Raw genomic sequence first — 27565 nt, 5'->3', positions numbered from 1 at the left:
TCTTGAGCATGCTCACAACCCTGCATGCACACGGCTCTGTACATGTGCGTGGACTTCTAGACGCCTACGGATATGTCAGAGCTGTTCAGAACCCCTATGGACATCTAATTTACCAGCTTTTCCTTTAAGCTTTTTGGCTAGTCTGTCAGTTGCCCCAAATAATCCAATGCCTCAGAGAGCCAGGAAGTTAAAACATTTTGTCAAAAGTTTTGCCAAAAGTTCTGTGAGGAGAAGACTTTTTTTGCTCTGAGTGGACTCCAAGTTAGGTCAAATGCAGATAGCTTTGCAAGCAAGTGACGTCTTCCAGAAAACCAGCAGATGAGTCAGCTAATGACAGTTCTTTGGGAATGAGACTCTGAAAGGGCTCTACCTCTATTCTGCTCCCTCTCGTGGCTGCGTTGGAATCTAGGCTGTTGAAAATAAGGCTACCATGGAGCTGGAGAGTGAATGATGGAACAGTGCCACAAAGCATGCTGTTCAATACTGAGATTCAGTTGTTCTTAAATAAATGTTTCCTGAGCTGCTGAAAGCTTATAGTTAGTATCCAGAGTCAGAAAAACCTGATTCTGACAATTTCTTTTTTTGCCACATTTTTCATTGCTTTTACAGAGGAGAGAATTTTCAGAGATCTTATGCCACCATTTTGGGTTATATCTCCCCTGCAGTTTGTAACCTCACCCAGGGTTTGGCCAGAGCAGCAAGGAATAACCTTTGTAGTTAAAGTAATTCCCTCATTTAATGGAACCAGCTTTGCTGATGTGAGTACCTTGAAATCACAGAAACCCGATTTAAAACAGATATCCTCTTCAAATTGCTATTTGAAATCTTTTTGTCTTAACTATAAATTATGATAATATTCTGAAGTCAATGAACCTATATCCAAATCCTGTTCAAAGCTACAAGTATATACTATTTCATTGTGTTACTAAAACATAAAGTCTAACCAGCCTTCTATGACTGTACTTTTAGATATGAGTATTTTTAGATATTAGCCTCCCCACATCACTGTCTTTTTATTTTGTTGAAATCCCAAATTTGCTTTTTTTCCCCCCCCAAATTTGCTCTTGATTAGCAGTCAAACCTTAAATGGTCCTCTGAGAGAAACAAAATCTGAAAAGGTGAGATTGAAATTAAATGATTTAAAATAGTATTTGGGCATTCACATTTCCATTGGTGCTAAAATATATCTGAACATGGAATGGAATTCAGAACTCCATGAAAGAGAGCTGGTGTCCAAAGAGTTGATGTCACACAGCCTAAGGCCTGATAGGCGTACAAGTTGGAGCTGGACAGTGGTTGTCCATTCTGGTCGCACTGGTGGAGACTGGGCTTCTAAAAGCGAGCTCTTCAAACTTATATCTCAATTACTCCTAACAAGGATAATTAGAATTTTCTTTCTCAAATTAAGGGTTTGAGAAATTCCTGATAAGATGTACTGTTCCCTAAAGTTGATTTTAATTGTAATTTTTTTAAACTGTCAGCATTTATCCAGCTCTGGTGACTTAGATACTCGTAAGTATGCTTTGGCAGTTGGATTGTTTATTCCTCTCTTCTGGCTCACTTTTCCCCAGTTTCAGGGAGTCAGATTAAACAAATTGCTTATTCCACACAAATGGGGCTTCCTGGAAAGATTTAGCGTTTAGGAGGAAAAATGGCAGTAGTCAGAGGGAGAATTGAAAGCTTCCTTTTCCTGAAACACATATCACAAAATAGATTAGTGTATTCTTAGTATTTTTGAACATAACATTTAAAAAAAGTCATTCCCTTAATAATTGCCGTAGAAGATTTTTAAGCCTGCGGTACAGGGAAGGGTTTAATTCTGACTCTGAAAGGGAACTTATTTCAGGAGGCCCAGGTGTTTGGGAATAAAACCATTTGCTCGAGTGCAGGCTGGTTATTTACAACTGCACTTTACTGCACGTGAAAGAGAGAAGAAGATTCTGCCCACTTTCTTTCCTTCCTTCTCTCTGGACTTTGCATTTCAGTCCCATCTCATTTAGAAATGAACCCTTTCCCCCGTCTCTGGGCCAGCTTAGGGTCCTGGGCCCCCGCTAGGAAGACTCATTTGTGTTTTACACGCATAAGGATCTGTGGTTTGGGTTCATTCTTCCTCCACTGAAGGAAGCATATTGAGGTTGCTCGGTGGCTGTGGGGAGGGAAGTCACATTCACTGCTTGCCTGCACTTCTCTGCCTAGGTGAAGCTTCCCAAGTTAACACGGTAATTATGTTCTGCATTGGTGGCGGTATCCTTTTGGCTGTGCTTGTGCTGATGGCTGCTGTCATCTGTCTTTACTACAAAGTAGCCAACGCATTGAAGTGAGTGATGTGGGTAAGAGTGGCTAACGCTCCCTCAGATGGGATCCTGGGGCTCTGTGCTTGAGTAGGGTCATTCCTTGCCGCATGGCCGCACCCCGGGTGAGGTCAGGAACAGCGGGAGGGTTTGAGACGACAAAGGCAGTGCGTGTAGAATCTTGGTTTCTTCGCCTTCCTGTTTGGGGCTCTGAGCTCATAAGTAGAATGTTCTCAGCCAGGTGGCTCTGTGCTGCTTTGCTGTTACTTGGCCTCGTTGAGTTTACCCTCAGCTGGCTAATTCCACACACTGCAGACTGAAGACTGTGTGAATGAGTCTCTCTGCCTGTGTTCACTCAGAGGACGGGCTGAGTTGATCTTCTCTTGCCTGAGTTGGGGAGCTCTCAGTGTGTCCTTGGCCTTGGGGACAGTGAGGTGGGCCTATAGGACTTTGGGGAAGCTGAGTTGTGTGAAGATCCTGGGGTTTGCCTAACAAGGGAGTGTAGATCAGAAAAGTGAGCATTCGATTTTGGGGAAAGGAACCTTCAAATATGGGAGAGATTGGTTGCCAGAAGCAGTGGTGTTCCCATTCATTAACGTTCCAAGGAGGCAGCATAAGTTGTTGAACAGAGTCCTGCATCAAGCTTTCAACGACCTGCCTTTTATTTACAGCTCCTCCTCTGCTTGTATGTGTTTGATCAAGGCACTGTGTTTCTCCATGTCTCAGATTCCTTATCTAATAATGGAGAGAAAAAACAAGCAAAAAAGCAGTGGTTTTCCCATTCTAGGGAAATTAGGCCTGTGTGCTGGAAGGTGAATCCCAGCACCCAGGGGACGGCTGACTTTGGCACCTGTCATGCTCTGCACTTGGAGGACTTGCAGTGATCATCTCGTGACCCACACTTGCAATTCACTCTCCCTTATTTGCTGTAACCTGATTTTACATTTCTGGCAATCTTAGGAGAGAAAGGGATTAGACAGGAACTTGGGACGGGGGCAGAGCACTTTAGTCTTGGGCTGGTATCATGTGTTTCATTGGCTCCAGTCCTAAGCTTCTGAGATACCTCTGACAAGTTGTAACAAATGGACTGAGAAGAAAAATTCTAATCCTATGTTCTGTGTATGTCTTTTCTTAAGAGTTCCAAAGGTACCTATTTCTTCAGCCTTAAAAGATGATCCAGACATGGTCACCCAGGACAAGGTCACTGCGGCCATCACCACTGGGTCTTATCCCAGCCTCCAGTGCTGTGATGAATGTAACTTGTATGCTGGCTTTGATGCCCTGCCACCGTGCTTCTGTGATGCAAACGAGGGACTCTGACTTGGGTGGGCACAAATATCTTTGTAGGTGATATTTCTTTATTAGTAGAATGTTTTATTATTCAAGTCAAGTTTTATACTGTTTACATTATATCAGGTACTATGTAACATATTTATGTACTTTTGAATAACTGAAATATTGAAAATAATCCTCTCTGCCTCCAGTATTGTTGTTGTTAGTTATAAAAGTACTTAAATTTGTGTAGTACCCACTTTGGGACTTGGGGCAACTAGCTTATAAAGTTATACTGCAATGTAAGGAGAGTTAGAGTAGAAAATACACCTATATATCCAACCCCAGAAAAAAAAAATTGACCTTAGAGTGTTTCTAGTTTCAGACCCTGCTAAACTTCCCACGGTCGGCCCTCCTCCTTCTAAGGGCTTCATTCACTCTCATCCAGCTACTCTACCATGGGCAGTTGTTACACTGCCCTGGAGGGAAACTCCATTCATCCCAGAGGGAGAACAGCCAGATGGGCTACCTCTGGGTTGAGGTTGCCTGATATGTGCAGTCATGGGGTTGAGCTCTGCGGTGTCAAAAGGACATTTTAAAAACCTGAGATTCCTCCTCCTGCTATCCTCCAAATCTTCAGAAGCAGATTTTTTTCTTCTTTTTGGATCACTTTAACACTGATTATTGCTGACTCAGCTGTCAGTGTCTTTAACTGCAAACAGGAACCTCCCGCTGAATGGTGAAGCCCAGATCCTCCTGGTCTCAGCAGTAGGCAGGAGGGTGCACCCCTTGTCACTCCTGCTCGTCTGCTCCCTTCTGTTCCTGCTTTTTCCTCTGAACCTCTGGAACCCCCTTCTAACCATAGACTCTCCATTTGTAACCACAATTTGTTCTTTTTTTAAAAAAAAAAAAAACATTTGAAATGTTGATAGCACATATTTAATTTATTTTTATTTATTTATTTATTGGCTGCATTGGGTCTTCATTGCTGCGCGTGGGCTTTCTCTAGTTGCGGCGAGCAGGGGCTACTTTTTGTTGTAGTGCACAGGCTTCTCATTGCGGTGGCTTCTCTTGTTGCAGAGCACGGGCTCTAGGCGCACGGGCTTCAGTAGTTGTGGCACGAGGGCTCAGTAGTTGTGGCTCGCGGGCTCTAGAGTGCAGGCTCAGTAGTTGTAGTGCACGGACTTAGTTGCTCCGCGGCATGTGGGATCTTCCCAGACCGGGGCTCGAACCCGTGTCCCCTGCCTTGGCAGGCAGATTCTTAACCACTGCGCCACCAGGGAAGTCCCCGCAATTCATTCTTTCATTAACAAAACCCTTGCTTAGTGAGCATCATGTGTTTTACTCAAGGTAAAGAATTGACTCGTAACAGGTGGTTGGTTACCTGCTAAAAGGGATGGAAAAGGTAACAGGAAATAATGAAGGAAACGGCTACTATCTCTAGGCTAACAGGGAGGTAACAATGGTAGGACTAAGCATTTGGAAGAGGCCACCTCCTGGCTGAGTTTCAGTGCTCAGCAGAGGGCTTGGCTGATGAGGGAGTGTTCAGCGCTTTAGTGCTCGTGAAATTTGCCAGAGGGATGTGGGAGCTGGAGCTGCTGTCACACAGTAGCCCTTGGAATGTCTGGGAAACTCGATGGAGGGTGGAGTGTCCCCAATCTCAGTAAGAGTTTCAAGAGGCAAATTCAAGGCTGCACCTTCCCTGGAACCTGCCTTCCAGCCGGACGTGACGCGTCCTTCTTGAGTTCCTGGAGCACTTCCTCCCTCTCCTGGCACCTACTGCTTTCTGCCCCTTCTTAGGAGTTCAAATGCAGTTCTATTTTCTCTTGTCACCAGCAAGCCCCTGAGCACGTCCAATTTCCCTCTGAACCCCACCCAGTGGGCAGCTCAGTGCCCAGCATCTGGGAGGCCCTGCACAAGTGTGTTCCAAATGTGGGGAATATGCCATAAGTCCAGGCATCGCAGGGTCCTTGAGGGAGGCAAGATGGAGTAAGGGGTCTTTGAGACAAACCCCTCTGGTTGGCAGTACGGACAGAGTGTAACACAGGGGCTTTAGAACTGGACACAGTTGGTTCCAATCCAACTCTGCCTTTCACAAGCTAGTGCCACTGGAGAAGTTTCTTAACTTCTCTGAGCCTGGTGGCTGGGGGCTGCCAAACAGGCAGCCACATTCCTGATGCCCAGAGGCCCTCTCTTTACTCCTGTGTATGAGTATACAGTATGCTGGGGATACACCATGGATACAACAGCATCTCTGCCCTCAGCGAACAAGTTCTTAGGGGCCTGACTGAATTCCAGCTCCAAATCAAAACAGATTTCCCCCGTTTTCTTCTTAATATTTCCATGTAGATCTTCCAAATACTTGCCCCAGTGGCCATGCGGGTGAATCTCCTCTGCATTCGTTCATATAACGAATAAGATCTTTTCTAACCCAATGTGAAAACACTTAAGAACTTACTTAGAATGGGCAAATCAAATTAAGTATTTAAAAACAGCGCTGAAAAATTATCTGGTCACTGGCCCATCAGTCATCCCTCTGTCAGGAACTGACTAAACATCCACTGGTGGCCATGCGAGGGGCGTATTCAGAGGTGCGTCAGGTGCCATAGTGTAATACGAAGAAAACTGTCAAATACTGTGACTCACTAGAGAGTGTAAAATCATATAACCAGGAATAAAAAAAACTTTGTAGTGCAGCTATTGAGCTATACGATGCACTATCAGCATATAATAATATATAATATCAATGTTGTTTTTTCTTTAGTCTTAGCAGACTCAAAGGGGTGCCTTAGACCTGATGGGTGGAGCTGGAAGTCCAAGCTCCCCACCTGGCCTCCACCTGACTTGGGGGTGCAGGGTGGCCCTCCTTGCTGCCTGGAGGTGATGAAAGTCCCAGCTCTTCACTCTGCCTTTTCTGACATCACCCTGGGGAAGGGAAGGGAGGGGAGGACAGGGGATGAGATGGGTGTGGGGCACGGAGAGCAGGTGGAAGTCTAGGCTCCCTACTTCACCTTTGCTGCCTGGGCTGGGGGTGGGGCATAGTTTTACCTATGGTGTTTAGAGCAGGTAGGTTATTGCCTAAAAGTTTTCTGAATTGGCTGGCTGCCCCTTTGCTCCTGGTCCTTTGGCTAGAGGGAGCAGGCTTCTCTTGGGCTGTTTTTTTTCTGCACCCATTGGAGTTTCCGGGTTGCACACTTTTCCCTGTTAAGTGCATTTTGATCCATGGGGCATAAGATGCTGAACAGCGGCCTTGGTTTGCAAACTTCATGATTCCTAAGAATCACCTGGGTGCTTTTGGAAAGGGCAGCTTCCTGGCTCCCATCCACTGAACTACACCCAGAGTACCTGAAATGGAAGTTCATTGGACCCTTATTTATTTATTCTTAAAAATTCAGTCCATTCATTGTCAACACTTTTCACATTAGGGATTTGCTAAAAGCCATAAGATGCTAATTTTGGAAACTGTTACCCTCCCACTTTCTCAACAAGATTTGGATAGGTACCAGTTAATGGGCAGATGAACTTTTCAAAGTGGAAACTCTAGCAGCTCTTGGTTACTTGGAAAAATTCCTTTTTTCATCTGAAGCACTTGCATGAAATAGATGCCAGATGCTAAAATCATTGTTTCGTGTGATTGAGAAGCTACTCATGAGAGATAATTAACTTTTGATACAAAGATTGCCATCTTCATCAAATTGACCGTTAATTACATATCATCAACTTCGACTATGTATCAGCAGGAAACTTACTTTTACCAAGACAGTTGTTGGTGAAGGGCATGTTTGTAATCAAACTGACATGTCTCCCTTTAGAGGCAGTGTCCCTCCTTGGGTCACTTGTCAGATTTTCACCTCTCAGGAATTTGGGGTTCACTCCCAGGCCCCACCAAACCCTGCCTCCTCCCTGGGGGACTTGACAATACTGTATTCTCATCTCACACATGCTATTTATTGACAAAGATGGGAACGATACCCTGGACTTGAGGGCTCATATTTTAAATATTGTTACTGAATATTTCTAAAAAATTTTTATTGGAGTATAGTTGCTTTACAATGTTGTGTTAGTTTCTACTGTACAGCAAAGTGAATCAGCTTTATGTATACATATGTCCCTTCTTTTTTGGATTGCCTTCCCATTTAGATCACCGCAGAGCACTGAGTAGAGTTCCCTGTGCCATACAGTAGGTTCTCATTAGTTATCTATTTTATACATAGTATCAATAGTGTATATATGTCAATCCCAATCTCCCAGTTCATCCCCCCCCAGCCCCTTTCCTCTTTGATATCCATACGTTTGTTCTCTACGTCTGTGTCTCTATTTCTCCTTTGTAAATAAGATCGTCTATACCAGTTTTTTCGGATTCCACATATATGCATTAATGTAGTTACTGAATATTTATTGAAAAACAACAACAAAAAAATCTGGCTGTGTCCAAGTCTGTTTCTTTAAAGACAACTTTGAGGGTACTGAGCCTAGTGCAGGCCTCTTTCTGTTAAGGTATAAAAAGATTAGATTAAGTGGGTGCTGCCCTTCTTTTCTGGGAGCGTGTGGGAATATGCTAATCTTTCTTTGCGTGCTTTTCAGGTTTCCTGTAATGTTTTGAAGATCTGGGAAACAGACTAAGTGCGTGGTAGCTCACAGAGCAGTCCTGAGGGGTTGTCGTGATTGTCGTTAAGTGTCTCATTTGCAAGCTTAACCCAAACTCAACAAAGCCAAGGCCCAATTTGTTCCCTTTCAAACAGACAAATAAAGCTTGTTTTGAGTAAATGACATCTGATTCAACTGACCAATTATTGTAGTTTAAAGAAAAAACAAAAAAAACCCAGCGACTTTCTGACAGACACTTAGTTTATTCTTCACAAGACCCTTGACAAGATCTGAAAATAAATTCTCACAGCATCAGAGGGACAGAAACAAAAAGATACACCTACTAGCATCTAAACATTAAGGAGTCAAAGATATCTTTAAGTTGGCAATGTGGTATCAAGAGATAACTGTTCTTTATAATATGTTGCACTGTTTAAGACAATGATCAAGTTCTTGATAGTGAAGAATTATAAAATGCAAGACTTCTAGCTGCAAAGAGAGCAACTGCCTTAGAAGTTGAATAATCAGAGAAGAAGACTTACTTAGCAACAAACCTCAGAGAGAACCTCTTTAGCTATTTCTTTTACCTGTCTCTACATGGACAACCTCAGATTTGTCAAACTTTATTTTGCTGAGCAGGAATAGAATTTACTTCTAATTTCTAACAGACTGACGTGAAACTTGGAGAAATCACACAAGGGTCTTTCTTCGATCAGTTCCTTTGTGGATCTCCAGTGGCCCCACCATTTGGAAATATTCAGTGTGCTCTACTGTGACCTCCATGGGGCCTGTGCCCCCTCTTACTCTGCCCTGCACAGCCCTGGGAGCAGTGGGAGGCGTGGTCCCGCACTTTGCACACGGCAACTTTACACTGCAGATCGATCACATCATAGCTGGTGAGAAAGCTGAAGACGTTGAACTTGAACTGGGCTATGTTCTTCTGTCGGGAGTGGAGGTTGACATTTGTATTGTCTTTGATGCACCTGATGACAAGAAAAACCCCAGGCCAAGAGGATTAACTTAAAGCATGGTGTGAATTAATTCTGGCTCAAATAATCAGGCTTGGACACAGACCTTTGAATTTCAACTGGAGTTCTCCCCACAACCCACTCTTCCTTTCGTTTATTAAAAAACCTTATAATACTACCATGAGGGGAAAAACCACCATTCCTGGCCAAACCACCATTCTTGGCCAGAAACAGAAGGGAACTGTAAAATAAAATAAAAACAAGACAAAGTAATTAAATTATAGCTAGAGCTGTTTCCTGCTCTACTTTTTTCAAAAGGGGAGATTGAAGGTGGTGGCTGCATTATTTGAAGGTGAACTTCAATTATTTTAAAATGTATTTTGTAAACCCTAGTGCAACTACTGAAAAACTTAAGGAAAGAAGTAAATGATATATCAAGAGAGGAGATGAAATGGAATAATATAAAATGCTCAGTTAAAACCAGCATATAAAATGTTGTATTAAAACCAGAGAAGGGACTTCCCTGGTGGTGCGGTGGTTAGGAATCCGCCTGCCAATGCAGGGGACACGGGTTCGATCCCCACATGCCGCAAAGCAACTAAGCCCATGTGCCACAACTACTGAGCCTGTGCTCTAGAGCCCGTGAGCCACAACTACTGAGTCTGTGTGCCTAGAGCCTGTGCTCTGCAACGAGAGAAGCCACCACAAAGAGAAGCCCGCGCAGCACAATGAAGAGTGGCCCCCACTCGCCGCAACTAGAGAAAACCCACACACAGCAACGAAGACCTAATGCAGCCAAAAAAACCCAGAAACCAGAGAAGGCAGCAAAAGTAGAGTGGGGGGAGAAACAAAGAACAAATGCAACAGGTAGAAAACAGTTACTAAGATGGTAGATTTTAATCGAGCTATATCAATAATCACTTTAAACATGAATGGACTAAATATACCAATTTAAAGACAGAGACTGCCAGAGTAGATAAAATGAAACCAAGATCCAACTATATGCTGGCTATAAGAAACCCACTTTAAATATAAAGATAAAGATTAATTAACAGTAAAGGGATAGAGAAAGATTTACCATGCTAATACCAATCAAAAGAAAGCTGGATTAGCTACATTAATTTCAGACATAACAGTCTTCAGAGCTAGGATAATTATTAGAGATGAAGAGGGGCATTACATAATGATGAAGGGGGATCAGTCCTCCAAGAAGATGTGGCAATCCTTAATGTATATGTGGCAAACAATAAAGCATCAAAATATATGAGGCAAAAACTGATAGAACTGCAAAGAGAAATTGACAAATCCATTATTATAGTTGGAGACTTTAACACCATTCTGTCACTAATTGACAGATCCAGCAGGCAGAAAATCAGGAAAGATACAGATGACCCAAACAGCACCACCAATCAGCCAGACCTAATTGACATTTATAGAACACTTCAACAACAGCATAATACACATTCTTCTCCAGCCCACATGGAACATTCACCAAGATAGACTACATTCTGGACCATAAAAAAACACCATAACAAATTGAAGAGAATAGGAATCACAGAAAAGACATCTTCAGATCACTTCGGGATTAATCTAGAAATCAATAACAGAAAGGTTGCTGGAAAATTCCTAAATATTTGGAAATTAAACAACACCAAGTAACCCAAAGATCAGAGAAAAAAATCTCAAGAGAAATGAAATCTTTCAAATGAAGTGAAAATGAATATACAATTTACCAGAATTTGTGGGATGCAGCTAAAGCAATGTGTAGAGGGAGATTTATAGCATTAAGTTAATGTATTTGAAAGAAGAAAGATCTAAAATCAATAATCTAAGCTTCCACTGTAGGAAACTAGAGAAAGGAGAGCAAATTAAACCTAAAATAAGCAGAAGAAAAGTATGTCAGTTGTTAAATTCCAGCCTCTCTCCTATATGTGTATAATATTTTTTTGGCTGTGCCACGTGGCTTGCAGGATCTTAGTTTCCTGACCAGGGGTTGAACCTGGGCCATGGCAGCGAAAGTGCTGATTCTTAAACCACTGGACCTCCAGGGAACTCCCTCTCCTTGATATATTTTGAAAAGGGAGAATTGAAAAGGGAAGAGCTTTCTCACTCTGACTCAGTGCAGTTTAGTGCCACATCTGTGCACCTCCTGCACCGTGGCTCACACTGCCTCTGGAAGGTGCTGCCTCTTGCCCCTCACTGGCTTTTTGGAAACAGGCACCATGATGCTTCTCATGGGCTTTAGGCTGCTGTGGCTCTCACTACTCTGCAGCTGCCATCAGTAAGTGATGGGTTTTGTTATCTTCACACTGGTTGCCAATTACCCATCCATAAGCATTTTGCCTTGGTCGGGGGACATGGGAGCTATAAAGGCAAACAACTTGTCAGAGTTCTAACTTGGCAAATCCTTTGTTTAACCAAAGGCACCAGAATAAATCTCATCACTGTAAGAGCCTAGCCTGGGGTAACCCACCAGCCCATCAGTGTAGGCCAAATATCCTGAGGAATGGGGAGTGGAATACAGTTATAAAACTTAAAGAGAAGCGGGGCATGGGTATGAAAGGCTGGGATGAGACAGCAGAGCCTGAGACAGCGAGGGTTCTGCCCAGGACTCTTTGGGGATTCAAGGGAAGTTGTCTAGACTTCCTATGATTATTTGTCCCCAACTAGAATGAGAGGGATGGTGAGGGCCCGGGCTCTGCTTCTGGGGCATGATGAGGACTCTCTGCACAATGTTATGATTTAGGACTGCCAGTTAAGAAGCCACAGGTCCCCAAAAGAATGCCACGTGAATATAATAGTCAACCAGCGAGGGCCTTCTAGTTTCCTTACCCTTGTTGGATCAAATCATGCCTGACAGTTGCAAAATCACCAGGATCTGGAGAAGCCACACAGGTTTCCACAGAGAGCCGCAGGCAGGGATTGGGGCTACGGAGTGTGACCTGGAGGAAGACCTCTTTGCTCTGGCTGGCGTAGTGCGGCCCCATGCTCCCCACGTGCTGGGACGTGGGCAACTCGAGAAGTGATATGGACACATCGTAGCTGGCATTCTCCCTTGGGACGTCAGCCCCAGGGACAATTTCAACTGCTAACTGGCCATCCACCTTGCAGGTGAATGTGAGCTGAGGCACCTTGTGCCGTACAATGACTTGGCCAGGGTGGCCCTGTGTCTGGCCTCTGATGGAGTTGGAGTAGCTGAGAGAGCCGAGGCTTTCCTGGGAGGAGAGAGGCAGGTTGGTGACCAGTGCTCCTGGCTCCCTGACAAGTACTTTCTTCATGAGCAGAGACCTCTGCTTCATGTCCCCCACTTGGAGCCAGTTTTCTGAGAAGCTGGAGGGCACGAGGCCTCGGGCATGACCTTGCAGGTACCTGAGGCCATGATGGGTGACCTTATGTCCTTGTTTTTGGGAGTTGGGGGTGCATGCAGCGAGCCCCTAGTGTGTGAGTCTGGACTCCCGTCTTCCCTCCTGCGAGGGCCAGGCCGTGGGATGTGAAGTGGGGTGGGAGGTCCACGCTGGCTGCTGGATTCTTCCACTGCTCCTCCCTGCTCTTGACCCCAGGTCAGCCCTGGCTCCCTGTGAGCTGTGGGCCTGGCCCTGCTGACCTTCATGCTCAGCCATGTTCCTTTTTTAAATCCAACATGACTTGAAGGGGCCGAGGGGGTGCTGAAGGCTGATGAGCAGGGGCCACTGCCTCTGGCAGCCTCCTTCCTGTAGCCTGGTGGGTCGCCAGAGACTCACTCTGCCCAGGGACGTTTGTTCAAGGAAGCGTTGGCTTGTGCAACTCAGATCCAGTGACAGTCTGCCTTGAAACCCTCCAAGGACTGCCCTGTCAGCTTACAGCAGTGTTTCTCACTGATCTGCCTTGTTTTCCTTTTTTTGCTTCTAAGAATCAATGTCTCTCTTCCCCCTTGAAGGGGATGTCACCCTTGTTGAGAGGACACAGCTAAGAAGGAAAGCTAAACTCCAGGACCACATGGCCCTACCCACTTCCAGCCGAACTCTGGGCTTCCCGTGGCTGCTGGGCCTGAGTCTCTCCCTCGAGCTCTCCAAGCTGGCTGTCGGCTTGGGGGCTCTGCACTGGCTGACCCCCTGCCTGGAGCCCTTGTTCCTCTGTACTTGGCTCCAGCTCCTTGTTCAGGCCTCGGCTCTTTGACCACCCTGTTCAAAGTGGCCCCAAAGCATTTTCTAGCCTCTTCCTCGTTTGATTATCTTCTTAACCCTTTTCACTATAAAGGACTCTCATTTGTGTGTTTATCCAGTGCCTCTCTCCCTTCTCTCGAATGTAAGAGCCGTGGAGCTGTGGCCCTGTCGGTCTTGTTGGCTGCTGTGTCCTCAGCACCTAAAAGGTTGCTCATTCACTGACTCTGAAATCAGATACAGGAGAACCTTTTTATAGTGCTGTTTTTCCCATAGGTGGCCTGGGGCTGGTCACCACTGCAGGTGGTTCCTGACTTCTGTGTCCTCTGGCCCCAGCGCTGTGGTCAGCACATGAGGTTTGCAGGGGGAGCTGGGCCAGCCAAGGCTAGAGAGGACAGCTGCAGGGCTCTCCCTGCTGGCCTGGAAATGTCTGGGGCCTGCTCTCCTCCCAGACACCCGGGGGGTTCCAGCATGGTTTCTGGGGCAGAAACCTCTGAGATGAAAACTAGAATTTTTAGAGCGAAAGGGATAAGAAAGACCATGGTCTACACAACCAAAGAGACAAACTGCGAAGCGTGGAGTTGAAGTGGTCACTTAGCATCATGCAGGTGGTTTGAATGAATTCAACCTCCAAAAATACCAAGCATGTTGGTTTTGGGTTTTCTTGGCATGTGTCTAAACAGAGATGTGAAAGAATAGATGAATAGCATAGGGATCTTGCTTTGGGACATGTTACATTGTTAAATGTACCTTCAAAAATGATTTTGTGGTTATACACTCTTCCTGGAGAAGGAGCCTGACAGACTTGAAATGACTCCCCCACAAAAGTGACTTCCTCCTGTGAAAACAAATGAGAGAGCCGGGGCTGGGTTCTTCAGGCACGCAACGTGCATTTTCCCGAGTACAGAATCCAGAACTCCAGCAAGCTCGGAAGTGAATCACAAACTGGGAGGGAATTGTGCTGGTGTAGACGCGGTTGTGGCTTGGCTGGTGTAGACGCGGTTGTGGCTTGGCTGGTGTGTGGCTGTGCCCTGAGAGGGGGTGAGGGAGGAGGAGAGATGTATGACAGGTAGGCAGGACCCTACGACTGTAGGTGAGACTGGAAACGGATTGGATACGTACATGGCAGGTGTGGGGTGTCCAGTGACACATCCTTAATGCTCTCCCCAGCTTCCTGCCGTGCAAACCAGCCCATCTAAGATGCAGACAATCCACCTACTTGTGAGGGCTCCGTCCCACCACCTCCTTCCCCTCATGCCGGCAGGACAGCAGACGTCTGTTCTACTTTCATGAATTATCACCATGATTCCACCCTTTATAGGTTATACTTTCAGCAGAAGAGAGTTACCTTGTGGGATAGGTGCTTGGGGAATGGCAGCTGCAAAAATCAGAACCAAAACAATCAGGAAAAAGCTTGGCACGATAACATCACCTTATATCAATACCTAGGTACAAATGAATGAAGCTGCTACTACTCTTGAACCTTAATATATGGTGTGGACACACTCATTCCTCTTTTCTCCCTGATCTGAGATGCAACCTCTCCCCTTCTTGCAGTGATTCACCAGGAAATCACAGACAACACACAGTCACATGATTTGTTTTCTCTTCTGTGCTGGGGTCCACCACCCCAAGGGCTGTCCTGAGACTGACCAGTCATGAGGCATCACCTACAGTAACATCTGGGCTTATGAACATGCCACAGTGCCTGTAGAAATTTATCAGGTGCCAAAATGCAGAGGGACAATGCAGCTTTCAGACCCAGAAAGCTGAGTGAGAGCCATGGTGGGGAAAGGTAGGTTGGACAAGTATTCCAATGAAGTAAGACGGGCCCCTTCCCATAGTTCTGCCTCTGCAACCCGCACCAAAAGGGCAACCTACAAGGGATGGCAACTTCCACCTGGGACGCCCTCGGAACCTGGACTGGAGTGGGTAAGAGGCTCCCAACGCGTGTCCCTCCAAATGCACCATAGTGGTGCCAGCCCAAGGTAGGGACAGCTGCCAGCCACCTCACCTGGCCCCCAAACACTGCAAGGAGCACCCCTGACCCCGACTTTCCCGACCCAGGCCACCACTGAGGGCAGAGAGTGGCACCAGTCACTGGGTAAGGCTGGGAGGAGGGTGTGTGGGGCCCAGGGTGCCAGTGAGCAGGGAAGCAAGCGGCTGAGAACTTGTCCTGGAGAGGCAGGCAGATGCAGGAGGCAGGACCGTAGGTGCTCTGATGCAGCAGGAGTCTGAGTTAGGAGGTCACTGCTGCACATCGACTTTGAGTAGGTTACCTGAAGAAGGTGTACCTTTCTCTATTCCTGCTGTGTTGGCTAAGCCAGGAGGCCCACAGAGGAGCCCCAAATGTTTTCACTTCCCCAGTCTGCTTTCTACCCACTGGGAGAGTTCGACATTCAGTGCTGCTTTGTTTACTTGCATGCTTTCACTGTCTAATTCGTATCCCTGAGAGGTAAACCTTTCCTCCTTCCTCCCTGTATCAACCCTCTTCTCAGCCACTGTGATGGAACCATCCTCTTTCCGTCCCCTCCTGCCGCTCTGTGATCTGTTGTCCAGAGAGGAGAGTTTCAGATGCCATTTCATTTGGGAAATGTGACTTTTAGCTCGTTGACCATGCCCCTGGTTCTCAGCCTTGGCTGCATGTTGGAATCACACAGGAAGCTTTAAATACCACTGATGACTGGCTGTGACCCCAGAAGAGCTGATGTGACTGGTCTGGGGTGCAGCTTGAGCATCGGAAGTTTTTAAAGCTCTCTGGGTGATTCCAGTGTCTGGGTCCAGACAGAGGTTAGATTTCTTTTTTTTTCTTTTTTAATATAAATTTATTTATTTATTTTTGGCTGCATTGGGTCTTCATTGCTATGCACAGGCTTTCTCTAGTTGCGGCGAGTGGGGGCTACTCTTCGTTGCGGTACATGGGCTTCTCATTGCGGTGGTTTCTCTTGTTGGGGAGCACGGGCTCTAGGCGCGCAGGCTTTAGTAGTTGTGGCACATGGGCTCAGTAGTTGTGGCTCGCGGGCTCTAGAGCACAGGCTCAGTAGTTGTGGCGCACGGGCTTAGCTACTCCACGGCATGTGGGATCTTCCCAGACCAGGGATCGAACCCATGTCCCCTGCATTGGCAGGCGGATTCTTAACCACTGCACCACCAGGGAAGTCCCAAGGTTAAATTTCTTATTCACTTTGCAGAGATAATGGGTTCAGTGTCAGACCTACCTGGGGGTGCAGGAATCACATCTGGAACCCAGTCCCCTGCATCTGCATGCATTAAAAAGAGGTAAATTTAGGAAATTTAAGTTACATTTTATAAAGACAAGTGGTGGCTTTCTAGTGTGGGCAAGTCCCAAACAGGCAGGCTTCGTCTTACACAAGCAAGAACAGGGCATGTTTAGACTCTGGAGAAGCAGTTCCAGACCTGAGAGAGGCTGCAAGGAACAGGACCAGAAAATTGTGTGGCCCTGGAGTGTGTGTTCAGAAGAGAGTGTGGCTCTCAGCGTTCTCTGCCAGCCCGGCTGAAGGGACATTCATCTGTCTGGTCACCTGGCCCTGCTCTGTGCACACCTTCCACCCGAGATGCTGAAAGACCAGAAAGAACCTGCCGCAGGAGGAGAGGTACCTGAGCAGATGACGCCAGCATCCTCGTGGTGACCACAATTGTGGTCTACCAAGGTCCCATAGGTGGTCACACACGGTGCCCCAGGCCCCTCATGGAGGATCTCCAGGCGTCCTGAGCACTGTCCAGAACCACCCACCAGCCGCAGCTCTGGTCCATCTTCTAAACAAAGCAGGATTTTATTTATTTATTTATTTTTTGCGGTACGCGGGCCTCTCACTGCTGTGGCCTCTCCTGTTGCGGAGCACAGGCTCCGGACGCGCAGGCTCAGCGGCCACGGCTCACAGGCTCAGCCGCTCCGCGGCATGTGGGATCTTCCCGGACCGGGGCACGAACCCGTGTCCCCTGCATCGGCAGGCGGCCTCTCAACCACTGTGCCACCAGGGAAGCCCAGGATTTTATTTTTGAGTGTAGGGAGTTTTAAGTAAGAAGGATTTCTAGCTCCTGTATTTGTGGCTAAGGGAAATAAATGCAAGAATGAAGCCTTAAGGCTGTCTTGATTCCGTAATACGTTGGGCTGAAGGGCTTAAGAGTGAGACAGGGGCGGGTTTGGATCCCAGCTCTACTGCTCCCTAGTTGTGTAACCTTTGACAAGTTATTTCATCTCCCTGGGCCCCAGTTTCCTCATTTGTAAAGTGGGGCTTCTAGCAGCATGTATCTCAGAGGTGACAAGCCAACAAGAGTGTGACTATAAGGCACAGTGCTTAGCCCCAGCACACCTTGGGTTCTGCAGATCTTGCAAAGGTGGGTTCCTGGGGAAATGGGTTCCCACCTGCTTCTTTGGACATGTCTTGGATAAGTGCTTGGATAAGTGTAGATTTAGTCCCCTGAAGGCACTTGGTCACAAGGGTGTCTAGGACTTCATAAAGCCCAAAGGGAATGGCGTTTTCTGGACTGACGGGCTGTGTCCAGCTGGAGTCACCTGTGGTCTCCTGGAGACACCCTAGGGACAGTCTTCCCTTACTGTGTCCACAGGCTCTGCCACCCTGGCCTTCTTTCAGTTTCTCTAATATGTCCAACTCTTTCCTCCCTGGGAGCAGCTTTTGCATTGCTATTCTCTCTGCCTAGAATGCCCCTTCATGGTCACTCATCACATATAACCTCCTCAGCAAGGCCGCCATCCCCATTCAATCCACAATAGCACCTCCTCCACCCCAGGCACTGTCTTCTATCCCATCTGGCTCTGTATTCCCAGCCTTATCACTACCCCCCAAATCATCTTGTTTATTTACTTGTTTCTTATGTCTTGATCCTTCCCCACTCACCCAAATCCACGCTACTGTAAACTCCACGAGGGAAGGACATTGTACTGTTTACTGTGTCCCCAGCACTTATATAACTGGACCTGACACAGAGTAGGACCTTAGTGAAGATTATTGGATGAGAAAATGATGATCTTGAGTCAGTGAATGGTCTGGATTTCAAATGCTGGACCTTATTTAGCCTCCCCAGGGCAAGATCTCAAGCATGCTTTTGAAGGTAAATATATAAGGAATTCCCTTACTCAGAAACAAACACCCCTCAGCTTCAAAATACACCCAGGGAGTTTCCACCCAAATTCCTAATGACCTGAGTTACTGGGGCCCCACAATCGGCAGGTAAGTATGCTTTCTGGGTGCAAACTGGACCTGGTCCTGGAATGACAGGCTATAGCGTCCATCCATTAAGGAGTCCCCAAGCCTCTTATTTGGGTGAGTCTAGGGTCCAATGCAGGCAAGATGTAGAGTGAACCAGCTGGTGGAGGGAAAAGAATTCTTGCAAGTTTGACTTTTACATTTCAGCACCCTGGACAGTTCCCAGGCAGCCGGCAGTGTGGGATGCAGCTGTGGAGAGGAGCCGCCTGCCCATTCAACATACAGGCTGCACGTCACTGTCTTATTTCATCGTTCATGAGCCCTCTTAATGGAAAAATCTAGCAGCGATGCAGCAGGGCTTGTGTGTGTGTGTGTGTGTGCTTTTAAAACTGAATCCCAGGCCTCTGCTAAGAGGGGAATCCCTTAAATTAGAAAACTGTTCTGTCTTTTCAGGGCCAAAAACCTGCTTGAAGCTTCCTACCTGACTCTCTTTCGCCCTGCGGAATTGCATTGAAAAGAGCATAAAAGCCACTGTTGGTGATCACAGAATCACTTCAGAACACCACAGTCCTGATGTCAGAGGAGGAGAAAAACATCACAGCTACTGAGGCACAGAAATTGCCCATGGACAGCAGGCAATCCTGGGGCTGTCAAAGATTTCAAGTGAGTCATATGGGCATCCAAGGATGTCTTCCAGCCTGGGGGAATCACAGCGGAGGGTTAGCGGCAGGTTAGGGCATCCTAGATCTTAAAGTTTGAAAAGTATGACAATCACAGGATTAAATAGTTGGATTGTACTTTAAATTGCATATTAATATATAAAATATCAATTAACTTTTTCAGATGCCTTATTAACAGAACTCTTATTATCTTTGTCTGAGTAATGTGTGAGGCTTATGGTTACAACTTAGTAATAGAAATTTAAAAATCATAACGGTTTTGGCCAATCACAACTTACACAGAACATTAGGAAATGCGAATATACACTGCAGATAAAATCTGAACAGTAAAATCATCCCAGTGATCAGCATGTAACCAACATCACAGCCTGATTTTCCTACCTCTGTATTTCACAACATTTTCCATACCCAAATTCTTGGGGAGAAAAAACTTGATTTTAAAATAAAAATAGGGACTTCCCTGGTGGTCCAGTGGTTAAGACTGCGTGCTCCCAATGCAGGGGGCCCAGGTTCCATCCCTGGTCAGGGCACTAGATCCCGCATGCCGCAACTAAGAGCCCGCATGCTGCAAGGAAGATCCTGCGTGCCACAACTAAGACCCGGCGCAGCCATAATAAATAAATAAATAGATATTAAAAAAATAAAATTAAAATAATGTCAGCATGTAGAAGAGTATTTGCACTTTGGTAATTATCCAAAAGGATGTGTATGAGAGCTGATTTTGAAGAAATGGATAATGACAGGCTTTAGAGGTTTGGGTTCAAGGCTCTCACTTCATTGTGGGCTGTGTCCTTAGGGTTTTAGTCAACAAAGATAACGTGTTTCTAGGATATCATTTGTCACAGGGCATGTTGGACTCCGTGGACCGAGCAACAATTCAGTGCATGATAAAGGGGGATTTTCATAGCATTTCACAGTATTGTTGTGTTTGTAGCATGATGTGTGTCACAGACAACAAGAAGAAGGGCTTTGTACAGACTCTGCTTACAGAACCATATACTGGTGAAGAGCTAGGCCATCTACATCCAACAGAACTAGAAGGTTGGCCTTGGGCCAGTTAGTTAACCTCTCTGAGCCTCAGCTTCTTTGTCTCTAATTGGGATGAGAAGGACATCTATCGTAGGGCTAAAGTGATGCTGGAACATGACAAAGCATACACAATACATAGTACAGAATCTGAGCACACTAAAAAAAGTCAGCTATTACTTTATGTCCTGAAGGTTAAAAAATGGCAATGACTTAGGAAATTCTATCCTTTTTATATCAGAGATGAGGCAATGACTCTACCATCCCCTTTCACTCTGTGGCAACATTTAGAGGATGTGGGGCTCAAGGCTGGAGTAGCCAGCTAATGTATGTATATGGAAAGCCTCTTAATTTTTAAGCTTGTTTAAAATGTAAAGAAAAAGAAAGTCTAAGAGAATAAATATTGGTACCCAGTGTATAGTGAGGGCAAAGCTGATAAGAATATTTTTAGAAAAAAATCAAAAGAAAAACCATCATAGGAATGTTAAGTCAAATATGTTAATAAACCACTTATTGAATTTTTCAAGCTAGAAGTAGCTCATTGGATAGCACTACAAAAGCAACTCCAGCTTCAAACTGGAAAGAATTTGGCATTCTTCTCGTTTTGCCCCTAAATGTTTCCCACTAAAAGAAACATCTTTATTATGATTTCACAAGGCCATACTCTTATTTAGGTGGACTCTTCCCTTTAAAAGTTGGTTTCTTACTTCAAAGTTGGAATCATGAGTTCTATGCGGAATTTTTTAGCCACGTGGATCTCCCAAACACACTGGACGTCTGTTGGGTAGTCTCCTGGATGCAGCGGACTGGAAAATGAGCCAGAGACACTAGAAATGACCCCTCCACAAGAGTTACTTCCTCCTGAAATGACAGGATAAAGGACGCCAGGAGGTGCCTCCATGGCATCACTAACGACTGCCTCACAGCCAGCGGCCTGGTGGAGTCAGGCTGCCGTCGGATGGATCTTTAGTCTAAATGTCTCCTGGGAAGGAGAGTCCGTTCAATCTAATTCTTATGGGTCAGAAAGTATTAATGCGTGAGAGCTCCCTGCCTTTCTCCCTCCCTCTATCATCTGATGAAGAAAATATTATCTTTGTCCTGTCTGTTTACTCTCTCCTCGCTCTTTCTAAAGTGGAAGGGTTCTCGCTTGCTGGGAGAGAGGCAGAGCAGATCGACATGAGGGTTTGGGAAAGAGAGACAGAGACTGAGGCTGGACATGCCTGGGGAAGGGGTGAGTCTGACGAGGTTTGGGTCTGAGGAATCTGAGATGGAGGGAATGGGGGTGGGATGGACTGTTTTGGGAGGTTATGACTGGGACCTCCCTTTCACTACTTTTTCATCACTTTTTCTGGGTAGATTGTGTTTTCTTCAACTCAGTATCTACTGCAACTGGAACTTACAGGTTTTGGATTTATAAGAATTAAACAAGGGGCTTTCCTGGTGGCGCAGTGGTTAAGAATCTGCCTGCCAATGCAGGGGACACGGGTTCGAGCCCTGGTCCAGGAAGATCCTACATGCCGTGGAGCAACTAAGCCCGTGCGCCACAACTACTGAGCCTGCAAGCCACAACTACTGAGCCCACGTGCCACAACTACTGAAGCCTGTGTGCCTAGAGCCCATGCTCCACAACAAGAGAAGCCACCGCAATGAGAAGCCCGTGCACTGCAACAAAGAGTAGCTCCCGCTTGCCGCAACTAGAGAAAGCCTGTGCGTAGCAACGAAGACCCAACGCAGCCAAAAATAAATAAATAAATAAATTTTATAAAAAGAAAAAAGAATTATACAAGTAAAATCTAATTCTTCCATACTAGTTGTCATGTTAATATCAGTTGATACACACACACAAACATACATATGTAAAGCAGCATGCCACACAAAAAAGTAGAAAACTTAGAATTGTCAAATTATTTTAGAGGAAATTTGAAAACGTAATGTTTTATTGACCTTGTGGCCAAATTATGAAGATGCTTAACTTTCTTCTTTCTGTTCTCCCCTGCCCACCTCCTCCTGGAATCGCACAGATTCCTGGCCTTTCCCACGATGGATGGTGGGAAGTGGTGATGGGCACAGAGTGCTAGTGTTGACTGCGCTTGTAGGTTACAATAACTGGGCCTCATCACGCTGATGCTGAAACCCCGGGGAGCTGGCAGGGGGTGATGAGCTGGTGCCCGTCATGGGTGTCCGCTGCTGGACGGTGCCCAGAGGCAGCAGGCTGAGAACGGCCAGACGGACCGAGCCACATTCTCTTCAAGTCCCTTGTCACCCTCCTGCCTACTCTGACCTGGGCAAATCCACACGCCCCCTTCCCAGCCTGAAAGTCAGCATTTACAATTTTATACAAAACTTATTGTTCCCCTTCATTATATATGGATGTCGGCATTTATTCTGCTACTTCTATCCAGTTATTTTCATTAAAAACATGCTTCTTAGCAGACTCACAGATATAGGGAACAAAGTAGTGGTTACCAGTGGGGAGAGAGAAGTGGGGAGGGGCAATATACAGGTAGGGGAGTAAGAGGTACAAACTGTTATGTATGAAATAAGCTACACAATGTGGGGAATATAGCCAATATTTCATAATAACTATAAATGGAGTATAACCTTAAAAAATTATAAATCACTCTGTCATATACCTGTAACATATAATACTGTGCATCAACTAAACTTCAACAAAAGTTTTTTAAAAAATCATAAAACAACAAGTCAGCATTTACAGGCATTAGAAGTACTAATGCCACGCCCCTCGGCAAGGCTGCAGTGAGGACAGAGATGCTCCTCCGATTGAGTCCCGGCTGCCCTGCCTCCTTGTGGAAGGGGCTGCAACAGGATGGGCTTGAGCAGCAAGGAAGCAGCCCCTCAGCCACGCCACACCAGCCTCTCTGTGCCTTTTCCTGAGCACACCGCCTGGCATCTCCTATGATGGTTCTCTTGGCATGGAGTTATCACCATGTCAATTTAAAACAAGCGACTACCTGTTACACGATCCTGAGAAGCTGTGGAAAGACCCAGAAGGAAAAAAAAAAGATACTGATGACCTCCAGGGGAAAATAGTCTCATCTACTAGGTTAGCAAAATGTAAAGGGTCTCCTTAGAAATGTCCGTGTACTTAGTGCAAACTGAGAAAAGTCTGAAGGTGCTGAGAGAATTCCTGTGGTAGGTTAAAGAAGGCCACAGATTCTCAGACATGCCTCTCGTCGCGAGGTGGGTCCCCTCCCTTGAACCTGGGTGGGCTCTCTGACAGTCTGACCAGCAGAGTATGGCAGAAGCGATGCTGTGCCTTAAGACACTGGCAGCTTCCACTTCCTGTCTCTGGGAACCGTGGCTTGCTCGTGGCACCCTGAGCCACCCCGTAAGAGGTCTGATTACCTGGAGAGACCTTGGGAATGTGAAGAGGCCCTGAGACTGCCTGGAAAGGAAGAGGGCCCCTGGCTGAGCCCTCCGGGGCTCCACCAGGACCCCAGGCATTGGAGTGCAGCTGTCCTGGACTCTCCAAACCAGCCACTAGGTGACCCTGCTCAGTGCTATGTGGAGTGGAAGACTCTCCCAGCCAAGCGCTGCCCCACAAAACCGTGACAGACAACTAAGTGGTTGGTTTTTTTGTTTGTTTGTTTGTTTGTTTTTTGCAGTATGCAGGCCTCTCACTGTTTTGGCCTCTCCCGTTGCGGAGCACAGGCTCCGGATGCGCAGGTTCAGCGGCCATGGCTCACGGGCTAGCTGCTCCGGGGCATGTGGGATCTTCCCGGACGGGGGCACGAACCCGTGTCCCCTGCATCGGCAGGCGGACTCTCAACCACTGCGCCACCAGGGAAGCCCTGTATGCATACTTTTTAAGAAGCCTGTTTCTGTTTTCCACTTCTCTCCAAATGTCACATTGTTTATATGCCACCTTGAAAGATGCAATGAGTGACGTGCATATGAAAAGACCCTTTTAAAATATTACCATCATCTTGAGTCACAGAGACAAAGAACAAGAGTCCTGCCAGAAAGAGATGTGAGCGATGTTTGCATTGAGAGGAGCTGAAGGCGCATTCTACCTTCCTTGTCTGATGTCTGAGGCCTGCTGGACCCTCACTCTCACCTTAGCGAAGAACAATTCTCATATGTTTCCTGTTGTAACAAAGAATCTGCACTTTCCAAGTCTGAGCGCCAGTGCTGTAGACGAGCACCACTTTCCATGTTCAAAATGATCCTGACACATCCCCACCCAGATAAATCCCGGAGTAACGCAGGGTTAGCAAATTCTGACACAGAGACAGCGCAGAGCTCTTCCTTCACAGTTCTTCCTTCATCTGGTTCCAACTTGTTCCACAGGACCCTGGGTCTACCCAAATTCTGTCTCTTTAGGTTCCTGGCATAAAGTTACATACTGGATACAAAGGTGAGATTGCTCCTTCCCCAAGTCAGGCTGGGAACTGGGAAGTTCAACTGTGAAGTCCCCCTGGGGGTAGAGCACTGGCCCTAGGGACTCTTCTGGAGGGACAGGGCAGAGAGAAGCTGAGTGGCCAGACCTGGCGTCTCCAGCTGAGACTGTCTGGTGCTGGGGTCCGACAGCGGTGAGTGCTCCAGAGAGGCCCCCGAGCAGATGCAAGACTCTGGGATTCCAGGATGACGGAAACCCCCGTGGGACAACGGCAAATTTTACTTCCTTCCTCCTGTTGGCAAATCTCATTCCTACTTTTGTTCCACTGCAGAAGGGAGAGGCCCGTGTGAGAGATCAACTCTCCCCTGCAGCCGGGCAGAGATCGCTCGCCAACACTGACTCACCCCACTCAGCAAATGCCCTCAACCTGCTTCTCTTCACCCATCTCCTCTACTGCTCCAGGCCCGCTGCAGTTTGTAGAGTCTATTCCAGGCCAAAAATTAATAGAAAGCCCGGGAGGTGGATAAACTTGCCTTTCCCCAAATTCTCATGCACCTTATCTCTGAACACCCATAGTTTGCCCCATGGGAAGTTTCTCTGAGCCCCTGGCTGTTAAGAATCTTCCCAGTGTTGCCAGAATACCACCTTTCTTGCACCAGTTATAATGTGCATTATTACATTCTACACTGACCTTCTGTATACCTGTGTCACCCCATTTTGTGAGATCTTCTGCAAAAGAGAGACCCTGTCCTGTCTTTTTCCTCTGTTTCCTCAACATCTAGCAGAGTTGAGCTCATGGCGTGCTTGAGTGGAGGCATGCGTGCACACATGAACATATGTATGCATGTGTGAGTACCAAAGAAAGCATACCCAGAGAAAAATGTTCTCCCTACAGAGTGTTACATTCAAGCAGACATTTAAGTAGACTAAGTACCCTGCTTTGATACCCCTGTAACATGCATCTATAACGGGCAGCTTTTGCCAGTAATGTCAATACTTGCAAAATGTGCAGAGCAGACATTTAATGGTTAGTCCACTGTCTAGGGGGCTTCTGTGCATAAGAGAAGAAAACGTGAGAAGTTTGTCCACCTACCAGTCAAATGCCAGTCTCTTTCCATCACTATATCCCGACCCTAAATGTGCCAGGTCTTTGCCTCTGTATTTGGTGGCTCCTCCTTGCCCTGGGGACTCAGCTCTGCCACTAGATCACAAGGAGTGACAGGCAGGAAGGAGCGTTCCAGATACAGGAAGCTGTCCATCCCCTGGTCTTCTGCTTTGTCTGGTTGCAGTGGGACCAGCAGAATCATGGTCTGGTTTGCCTGGCACCATCTGCACACCAGGCTAATACAGGAAGTTGTTATTTAAAGATAAGGGAAACCACAATTAACACCCTCCCTCCATAATCTGATAGAGTCTTGGAACTGCTGAGTTGTTTCTGCATTAGCCTACGGAAAGGTAAGATGATCTTCAGCCTGATTCTCCAAGTGAGTTCAGGCATCATCCCAGCTACAAGCCTAGGCAGGTACTTCCGGCTTCATGGGAAGAGGGCAGGTTTCCTGAGCACGGATTTAGCAGTGCCTCTAGTGGTGACAGAGGGACAACAAAAAAACCCAACTCATCCTACAACAGAAAGCCAAGGAGGCGAGGGTAATTTGAAGCTAGGAAGGGGTCATTTTAAAAAGAAAACACTTGGGCTTCCCTGGTGGCGCAGTGGTTGAGAGTCCGCCTGCCGATGCAGTGGACACGGATTCGTGCCCCGGTCCGGGAAGATCCCACATGCCGCGGAGCGGCTGGGCCCGAGAGCCATGGCCGCTGAGCCTGTGCGTCGCAACGGGAGAGGCCACAGCAGTGAGAGGCCCATGTACCGCAAAAAAAAAAAAAAAGAAAGAAGAAAACACTTGAACGCAAATCTGTCGAGATAGAAAGTTGACTAGTGGTTGCCAGGGGATTAACTATAAGTGACCATGAGAGAGCTTTTCGGGGAAATATTCCAAAACTGAATTGTGAATTATACAATTCAGCAAATTTATTAAAACTCATTGAATTGCATGTCTAAAACAGGCAAATTTTATGGTAGGTAAAGTATATCCTATGGCCCAGGGCTTCTTGATTCACTTACAGTGCTATCTTAGCTATTTTTTTTTTCATTCCACAAATATTTATTGAGTGCCTTCTGTGTGTCACAGACCATGCTGGGACTGTGAAAATAGCAATAAATAAGATTTTAAAAGTTCCTGGTCTCTTGGAGCTTGCATTCTAATGGGAGGAGTGAGATAGTAATAAAGATAACTACAGATCGCTATAAGACAGTAATTCTTAACCCACATGGTAGGACCACCTGGAGGGCATCCAAACATCCCAATGTCCAGGCCACACCCTATCAGACTCTCTTGGGTAGGATCTTAATAGCAAGACAGGCAGCCAAAGGAGAATTCTCAAAGCCTCCTTTCAGACTGAGAAGGTGGTGTTGCACAGTGGTCTGCGTTAATCGGTGAGGGAAGGGCTAGGGAAGACCCTCCTTCTTGTGCCCTGGTGTCTGTTACCTCAACTCACCTCCGTGGGACAGATTCCACTGGGGAGGGGGAGTCCTCCTTGGTGGGCCTGAAATTCTGGTGGGAAAAAATAAAAAACACATGCAGGCAGGAATATCGTCATCCTGGCCTAGATTCTGAGGTCTGATTAGATCACCCTTTTGGGACTTGACCTTCCCCAGATAATAATCTGTTCCCCCTCAGTCAGAAAAAAAGAATTAGAGACCCTGCTTCTGACACCTCCATGTGACCAAGCATTCCCCAGAGGTCTAAATGGAAACAGGCCTCGCCTTATCCATAGGTTCCACTGTTCTGGGTGGACCTCCCACAGAGGCTCCAAAAGTGGACCTGTTTATTCCTAAGTAACTATTTGTAACAACTCTGCTTGAGCCAGCATCTCCTCAATCCTCATGCCAAGAGGAAGCAGACAGGAAGCTGGAAACTGGATTGATTTTTTAATTGTAATTTTATTGGAGTATAATTGATTTACAATGTTGTGTTAGTTTCAGGTGTACAGCAAAG

General features: G+C 46.4%; 1 protein-coding gene across 1 annotated transcript in view; it reads left to right on the top strand.

Annotated features, from left to right (window-relative positions):
- The window catches only part of LOC309834793 (uncharacterized protein C10orf120 homolog), a 47538-nt gene that overhangs the window by 13441 nt on the left and 6532 nt on the right, over window positions 1-27565 (top strand). The window contains exon 2 of the mRNA XM_082673876.1: window positions 18900-19109. The gene's annotated coding sequence lies outside the window, so the exon portion shown is untranslated. The remainder of the gene's footprint in view (window positions 1-18899; window positions 19110-27565) is intronic.

This window comes from Grampus griseus (genome assembly GCF_964374135.1).
Source record: "Grampus griseus genome assembly, chromosome: 16".
Lineage (NCBI taxonomy): Eukaryota > Metazoa > Chordata > Mammalia > Artiodactyla > Delphinidae > Grampus > Grampus griseus.
Note: the sequence above shows the minus strand (reverse complement) of the source record. Positions and strands in the feature narration are given on the sequence as shown.